This window comes from Hippoglossus stenolepis, chromosome 19, assembly GCF_022539355.2.
Source record: "Hippoglossus stenolepis isolate QCI-W04-F060 chromosome 19, HSTE1.2, whole genome shotgun sequence".
NCBI lineage: Eukaryota > Metazoa > Chordata > Actinopteri > Pleuronectiformes > Pleuronectidae > Hippoglossus > Hippoglossus stenolepis.
In genome coordinates, this window is record NC_061501.1 from 19,099,004 (window position 1) to 19,107,906 (window position 8,903).

Genomic DNA, 8,903 nt, shown 5'->3' on the forward strand with positions numbered 1-8,903 from the left:
TAATAATACAGTTCATGGTTAAACCAAATATCAAGTCTCTGTGCTACATTTTCTTGTTGTATGGCTTGATAAATCTACATTCAGGAATCAGTTGTCAAATCTTTTCATAAATTTATTGGCCGTATATATCAGTATCAGTGATTTTTCTTTCTTACTCTAATATCGTATATGGTTTGAACGAACTTCCTGTGAAACTGATGCTTTAGGATGTGTCTGTTGATGCAGCTGGAGATGGCTGCAGAGTAACGTGATGTAAGAATAAAGTAAGCTTGCTATATCTCCATGACAACAGGTTATATTTTTAGATATAGAATATTGTAACTCTCAGTACAGAATATACAGTAAAACTTACATTAAAGGTTTCTCTCTTCAGCCTCTGATTGTGATACCCTGTTTTGGGTTTGTTCAAACAAAATAATTATTAGAAGAAACAACATAATAAATAAATAGTAGAATTATTGTAAATATTAATATTTACCCATTGTCTTCTTCTGAAAGTAGCATAATCCTGCTCCAGTTTAATGCCACACACAATAACGCAGTAATTCCACCACAATTCCTGCAACTGAACCTGAAAACCTGCAATTCAGAGAGTAGAACCAAGCACTCAACAAAGTGCATGTCTTCAGTGCAAAGTGTAGTGTGTAAAATTTCCTGCCTCAGATATTCTCCTTGACAACATGGGACATGATGTTCTGATGAGCTGAGGATCAGAGCTCAGGATTTGCTCCACCAGGAGGGAGAACGTATAGGGCTCACTGCATCAAATGGTCTGACAGGCTTCATTGAGGATTCTTACTAACTGTCTCGTCTCATGGGATCTTACCTTCCTATCGGGTCATGTGTGAGGCTGTTGATGAAATGCTGGCTCTTCACTACTGAGTCTCACAGGTGAATGCCTGGTGATCTGGGGCATAAGTGCAGCAGCGTGAGGCTGCCTTGACGCTGACACATTCCTCCACCCGCTGGCCTTACTGCTCTGAGACCCTGGGGCCATTACCCGGTCTGGCTCACATAGCCGATCTGACTGTGGAAGGAATTTCTACAGCAGGTGTGTCGGGGGTTTGGGTGTTTGAGCACAGCCGATTGTTAAGGCGTGAGCTCACCGTGACACATGGACGAGCCGAGGCAGACAGTAAGGGATCAAAATAATATCATCGCTCTCTGAATGTGGTTTCCAGGCTCTGGATGAGACTTCTGAACATTTCTATCACCAGATGTCACATCTGTAGGAGCAGATATAAGCCATGCAGCAGCACGGTGAAACAAGCAAAGCGTCTGTTCCATAGAGCAGATGAAACGCACTGGGTTGATACCACACCGCGCTCCAAAGCACTGCGCAAAGTGAGGCTGCAACAAAGGTGCCTGCACCTGACAGCGTCAGTGCGTTGTTGATCTCATAGGAGCTGCTGCCCGCCTCCTTCACTGAGGCTGGTTCTGAAGGTCACGCTTGGACGGAGGCCCGGTGACCATGGTGAGCCGCGCCGGGCAGATCCCCTTTCGAGCCGCAGTGCAGTTGTTCTCCACCGCTCCAATGTCCACGCGATTTATCTCTGAGCTGCAAGACAACAGAGATTCACTTACAGAAGATGTTTCACGTGGTGATGTGAGGAAAGACTCCTGCTCTTGCTGTGTTGTTTCGTGTGGTTTCTCCTTCACCTGAGATCATTCAGAACCAATAAAAACTGTTAGGCAAAGAATATCTTTCAGAGACTTTCCTTTGTTTTCCTTCTTTTACTGCCGCAGCCTGTTTCCACTTCGCCTCCAGAACCTGGGAGTTTGCTTCAGGAAGCCTAGTGAATGACTGCTACGACTCTTTACTGGTTGAAGCTCTTTCTAGAAATCATCCAGTCACTTCAGACTGTTTCCTGATGCTACTTATTGAAACTGGGAGAGTTGTTGCATTGAGCTCACAGTCGTAGAAAGCATGGTTTTTGTGATAGTGACTGGGTATTTATGTTGTGCACCTGATTTCGCCTTTTGACTCCAGAGTTCAACGAGATCACTTTGAATCTTACAGTGCGCCCTGTGCAGGTGGCGCCCTTCTTGTTCTAGCAGCGCTCATGCTGGTTTTATTGCTAGAGTGTCCTTTGAAAACATTGTTTGAGTTATATCAAAGACGTGATTTATACTTACACAATACTACCCAGCAACACTAGACAAGTGAACATTCACATGAGATTCTGCCAGACTCGGCCTGTAATTCAGCAGACAGAGATAAATATGGCTCTAGTGTAAATTCCGATCATATCATGAGAAAGTCTGAGTGTTGATACATTTCCATCGAGATGGATTCATGAGCACCAAATACTGTGCACGTGAATTTGAAGAAGCTGCAGATGAACACTAGAGAAAATCACAACTTTCTGAAGTCACAAGGTTTATGAAGTGTTTTATGAAGTATTTTATTTTATTTTGCAGGATGCACAGCTGTGAAACCAGGGCCTTGTTTGCAGTAACACGTGCACTTAATTTTACTCACACCTTGTTCAAACGACCTTGCATGAACAAGTCAGGGTCAAATGGAATTGATTAGTTGAAGCCACACACATGGTCCAGAGCTCAACATACTAAGTGCTAGCAATTAGGAATACATTTTCAGTGCAGGTCTGTCTAATGTAACAACATACTGCTTTACGTTTATTTTGAGCCATTTGTCTCAAAAGAAAGTTCAAGTGTCTGTTTGTGTGCAAAGCTTAATTATGTAGCTTATTTAGACTGTGGGGGTCAAAGGTCACAAAACACCACCAGGCTTCACTCCTTTGAATAAAACTAAGAAATAAAAAAAGTGAAACATTAAAATCCAAATTGATCTGACCACAGCTAGTCCCTGCTCACTACTATCTCTGCTCTGTGGGGCGCTCAGGTATTTCTGGCGCAGAGTGTCTGTCTCCTGCTGCAGTCTCTACCTCCTCGTGTCTGAGCCTTTCATTCATTTTGAGTATACAGATTAGTTATCTTTCATATGTCAGCCAGTGTTGTGTTGCAGAATGCAGAGATCCAGAAGGTCCAGATCTGAGTTCTGTGTCGTGCCATCTAGTGAAATACTCTAGAGGGCACTGCTGGAGACACAGCCAGAATGTGTGCAGCTGGCGTCATGGACATCTTTAATATATGAACACTTAAACAGCAAGTATCTCCAGCCTCATCTGTTTTATAATTATATCAGTGAGATCAAACATCATTGTATTCTGTGTTCTTATTTACCCGAGTTTTCACCATCTGCCTCCTCAGGTTGATGAATGTCTTTGTTGTTCCAGCTGATGATGCTAGCACTGTATCTGCCCTGGTCCTGTGGAGCTGGGGTGGGTGGCCTCACAGGCCTCATCGAGCGGCTTCGAGATCTGCTCAGAACAGCGCATGTCCGACTCCAAGCGCTCGCCTGAGACTCCAACTCCGGGCCCTGCCTTATGGTAGGAGGATAGGAGGTTTCCTGACCACTTTATCCAGTGGAGACTGGTCTGTGCCCAGGCTGAAAACTGCAGGGTGGGATGGAGCTTCCTCTCGCAAAATCAGAGAGACTCAACATCGCAGACACTGGGTAAAACAACCAGGTTCAGGATCAATTCGTAAGAAGACAGTTTCTTTAAAGAGCAATTAGAGATTGTTTTCAGATTTGGATTCAGAATGTAAAGGCTATCCTTGATGAACTGTCTGTCTGTTTGGCTGTTGACAGTTAACATGCAGCAGCAGTTTTTATCTGAAATGCCTACATAAAACAACTCCCTGCCACACCAGGCATTCGAATACAAACGACATTTACTGTCAAAACCAATACTATGGACTAAAAGAGAGGCCACAGATCTGCCACCAAGTCAGGGAGCAAAGTTGATCACAGAAATGTTCATTTAGGAAAATTGACCTTGAGATTCAGCAAAATCTGAACATTCTTTGTGAATGAGAAGAATTTAGGATCTGGAAATTTAGACTGGTCAAGAGGAGAGAGGTGCAGTTTCTCCAGCTCACCTCCAGCCAGGGAAACCTCTCCTCCCACCAAGCTCTACTAACCTCAAGTAGGCCTGCCTGGAGCAGACTGGGTTTGAAAACCCTCTGTAAAGGCAGCGACTAGAGCCTGCTAAGAACTTCAGAAAGGCCAAGAGGCCAGTAATGCACAGCAGAACCACAACAACAGTGAGCCACAAACCAGCAAGACGACTTCTACTGACCAAACAGCACATCAACCTTTTTCCCTTTCTTGGACGGGCAACACAACTGGGCTTAATAATTATATTTAGGGCTAAGCAAAGACTGTTTATTCGATTCCGCAGATGTTTATAAGTTTGATTTGTGTTGCTGTGATATTTTTGGCTATAAGTTATTCGAAAGTAATGTTAGTTATGTTATGTTTTCTTACAAGTCTTCGCCATAGTTTTTTCATTAAGTAATGTCATTTTCTAACCTGACACACATACACACACACACACATACACACATACACACACACACACACACACACACACACAGAGATACAATTTACAGTTTATTGATACATAACTAGCTAATCACACATATGGTAACTGTGAGGGATGACATCATTAATAAATGGAATTTTTCAAAGAGCAGATATAGAAGATATAGAAATATAGAATCCAAAGTTAGCATCATGTGATTGTTATATAATAAATATGTGTTAAGGTTTTGATCTTGTGGGGATAAATTAAATCTCAGCGCCCATCACACGTTTCCTTCCTGAACGCTTGTGAACGAGTCAATCTGGTTCTCAGTAAGATTCCAACACTTGAACAAGAGAATGTTTCTCCCACTTATCACAGATTAATTCTTTACCATTAAAATTAATTTGCACCAAATCTTAATGTGATGATTTTTGTTTTTAAAATATAATGTTACAGGAATCGTTAGTGTCTGAAATATGCAGGGCTGAGATTTATTTACACACAAACACACACACACACACACATTAACACACACACACACACAAAACCACAACTCAGTTCAGCTCTGCTGGATGCTCGCTTCAATGAAGAATAAAGAACCCACATCTGTGAGAACTGTTTCACCTTCCAGCTTCAGTGAGAATAGTGTTTCTATGTTATAAACCTTCACAATCCTCATTTCTCCTTGCTCTGCCTCTGGCCTGATGGAAACCAACATGCCTGTACAAAGTACTCACGTTCAAACAGAACCTGTGATTTCATAAGATCAGACTTGCGTGACTGCTGTGGTGAGAGTCCATGGAGGATCAACACAACCAGAGAGACTTGGAACCAGACATTTTCTTCACTCTGTGAGAACTGATGTGGATCAATGGAAGAAGAGACGAGCTAACAGCTGTGGTTTGACTAAGGACACGAAAGAAGGAGAGACAGTGAAGACAGACAAGTAGGCTGAGACATGAGACTGAGTTGCTTTCTTCCAGTAGCGATTTATCAAACTTTAACTACAATCAGCTACTCAGTGATTGTACAGAGTAAGGACAACTGACTTCAGGTTGTTCCTTGCCTGCAACTCTGTCAAACATTGACGGCCCAGTGTGTAAGATTTAGATGAAAGGGTCTACAATGAATATGCGCAATCATGTTTTCAATGAGTGTAATGATTTAAATTGCATGAATTGTTTGGTGTCTTACCCCTTACTGTGTGTGTGAGGTGAGGGATTCAGCTGCACATGACAATTCACCTCTAGATATCACTACATTCACACACTGAACCTTTTCTGATTCTAAGAATAAAAAAGATGAAATAAGATGAATCTACCAGTTTCTGGTTTCATTAGGTAACTGAGTCACATCTGACCTATTAATCTGGTTATATTCACATTTTTATATTATTAGCACCTAATGAAAATACCCTAAACTAAACATTAGGTGTCTGAAAGATATTTACAAAATGGCGACGTGCTATTCTTCATCACGACAATACACAATGCTTTTTATCTTCATTATTATGACTCAGCTTTTTTAGTAACAGTCCTCGAACTTCTACTGCTTCCTCCTTTATTGTTCTATCTAAGTTTGGCAGTGACCAGCGGTTGACAAATGTCCTCGCCTCTGTATAAGCGAGGAGACGATGGTTATTCTGTCTCACACAGTTTACTTAAAATCTCTTGGAAAATTCACTACAATTCAAATGGGTTTGTGAACTCAACATTCTTAAACTAAAAGATTCTCAGAACTGTTATTTTGTCAAACACGTGACTACAGGAAAGCTCATTCTATTACCTTTGCTCTTCATTGTTTTCTTACTTTTGCTCCTAAGTGCTCCTATGATGTTTTGGGTAATTTGGATTGTGTGAGTTTTACACTGTACCTGTTTCAGCTCCAGTTCATGTTCAACAAACTGGCAATGCACAAGAGACTGAGCAGGAATTAACTGTCAGCTGTTCCAGTTGCACGCAGCCGATGGACGTTTGTGCAGCCGTCACCGGTTTCATTATGAGAATGAGGAAAACTAAATGTGATGTTTCTCAGTGAAGTCTAACCCCAACCAATGCCTCCCCAGTGATTCTGGAGCCGATAAGCATTTACCTACTGACGCTAGAGACAGATAAGAAACAGAACTGTCTGAAAATGTGTGTTTTTGTGTTTGTCAGAATCTCATGAATGTGTAAATATCTAAACACAACTTTTCTGAAAATATCATTTCACCTCTCGGAGGCTTCAGGCTGTTTTACACTTCACGAGGATTTGTTTGCAGATAGTTGCTGTGGGTTTTAAAATCTTTCAGCAGATTAATGTTCAACCATGAATTTACAATAAAAATCTTAAACTCCTGGAGGGACTCTTAACCCTGGTAGTTACTATGTGTAGAAAGAACAAATACACTCAGACTTCAGTGATTAGTCTGTTTTAATAACGTCACATTAAATACTATTAGAGGTTCAGTTCAAGGAAGCAGAGAGAAAGGTCAGACTGAGTTCTGCTGCAGATCTCACTGGCTCGGAGGCTCTCTCAGTCTCCCTTTGCTCATTATCAGTAATTTACAGTCACATTCATCTTCTTGCTCCAGTGGATTCAGAGAGGAGTTTGGTTTCAGGAGTTTTTACTGACAGTGAAGGCGAGCAGCAGCAGAAAAACAGGAGGTCAGTTCTAATGTTTCAGCCCTTTTGGTGTGGGAAAAGTCTCACTGCTCCCTCATAAGATTTCACTACATGCTGAGAAGAATCCGTGTTCCAGTTGCTGACGCCTGAACGGCCGGGGATCAGAATCTAACTGATCCATGGACCAGCTCACTGGGCTAGCGTAAACCTGCGTGGAAGGCTTCAGCCGCCGACTTTAGGTTTGTGTCTCCACGCTCCCCGGTGGCCGGGAAGCTGTAGTATAGGTCATTCGTTATTTCTTTTAGACGAATGATTAACTGCTGAGACTTGACTTGATTGGTCGAGCGCCTGAAGCAGCAGGATCCTGGACACGCGGCTGCAGCACAGACTGTTCCAAACGATCAGTGCACTGAGATAATGGCTCTACTTCTGGACAGGGAGGAAGTGGAGACGCTATTCACAGTCTATTATTTTGATCCTGCTCTGCTGCGGGGGTCCAGTTTCCCCACAATACAAGGCCATGTTCGCATGGACAACCTGATGCGTCATGAGCGCTATTGTCTTGAGAAGTGAGCACGCCCGCCCTCATGGGAGCACGCTGCCCTATGGTATATCGCTCCCTATGGGAGCACGCCGCCTCACTGCTCACAGGTGTGGATTGGCATCTGGATACTGTGTGGGACATAACTTCCTGAAGGGAGGAAAGCAATTACATCTCTGGCCTTGGGCTTATCTTTTCTGTAAGTGTGAATATGAATGTGATAGTTGATTGAACCAACCTTCGCGCCCAAAGTGTCCCAGATTGGCCGTTGAAGAATAATTAAGAGCCTCAGCTTGACGGTTGGATGAAAGGACTTTTGGTCTGAGTCATTCTGACGGGAGCTGAGTCCAATGCAAAGAGGAACTATTTAGCTATTTTTAGCATTCAGTTCATTCTGTGACTTCAGACGTAACGGACGCTAATGCTACTTCGTTGAATGAACTACAGAACAAAAGAGAGGAGCGACTTCAATTATCTCACATATCACGAACAAGAGCAACACCCTCCGCCCTCTGAACAGGCTCCCAGAGCGACTCCCTTGGCCTCCACCTCCTTCTAACAAAATGCAGCCACAGGTCCTTTGCTCATTAATCGCTTTCCAGGCTTGGATGAAAACCCTCTGTTGTTGGATTCAGCTCTTTGTGGCTCTTCATAATAAAACCTCCTGCTACAGCAGATCTACATGTCCGGCTACAAACCTTCATGTAGGGAATATCAGGCTTGGCCTTCAATACGTATTTAAATTAGGTTAACCCTTTTCAAAAAAAGTTTGGGTTTGAAAACGCACAAAATGATAATCAGTTCCTCTTTCAGTGTGTTGCAGTGCTTGTGTTTGTTAGTATGTAGTTAGTTGAGTTTGCAGGTTTTTTTCTCAGTCTGAGGCTGATTGTCCGTCACAAGTGCTGCCGACGGAACGCCGTGCCTCGGTCACGTGACTGTCTCCGTCGAGCCGGAGAGAAAACACACCAATCAGAGAATCTACCGCACACAATCCATCGATGAGCGTTGACTTCAGAGACTTAAGTCTACCTCTCTGCCCCATCTAGTGTTGGATTGCGCAATACTGTGTATTTGTTCTGACGACCGACCTTGACTGACTGGGCAGCTCTAGACTCTTCGGGTCGTTCCTGTGCCTTCCCCAGCCAGCTTCTGCAAACACAGCAAAGAGACGCGGTGAGGTATTTGAAGAAATCCACATTTGAAAGCACTGCACATTCAAATATTAATTTACTAAGTCGGGCAGAACACATCCAAATCCTAAGAACCTCCTTTCGGCTAATTCTTCTGATTTGCTTATCTCATCATTTACTTCGCTTCTGCCTCGCTGCAGGCTCACTCACATACTTTCTACAATGCATCTGCACG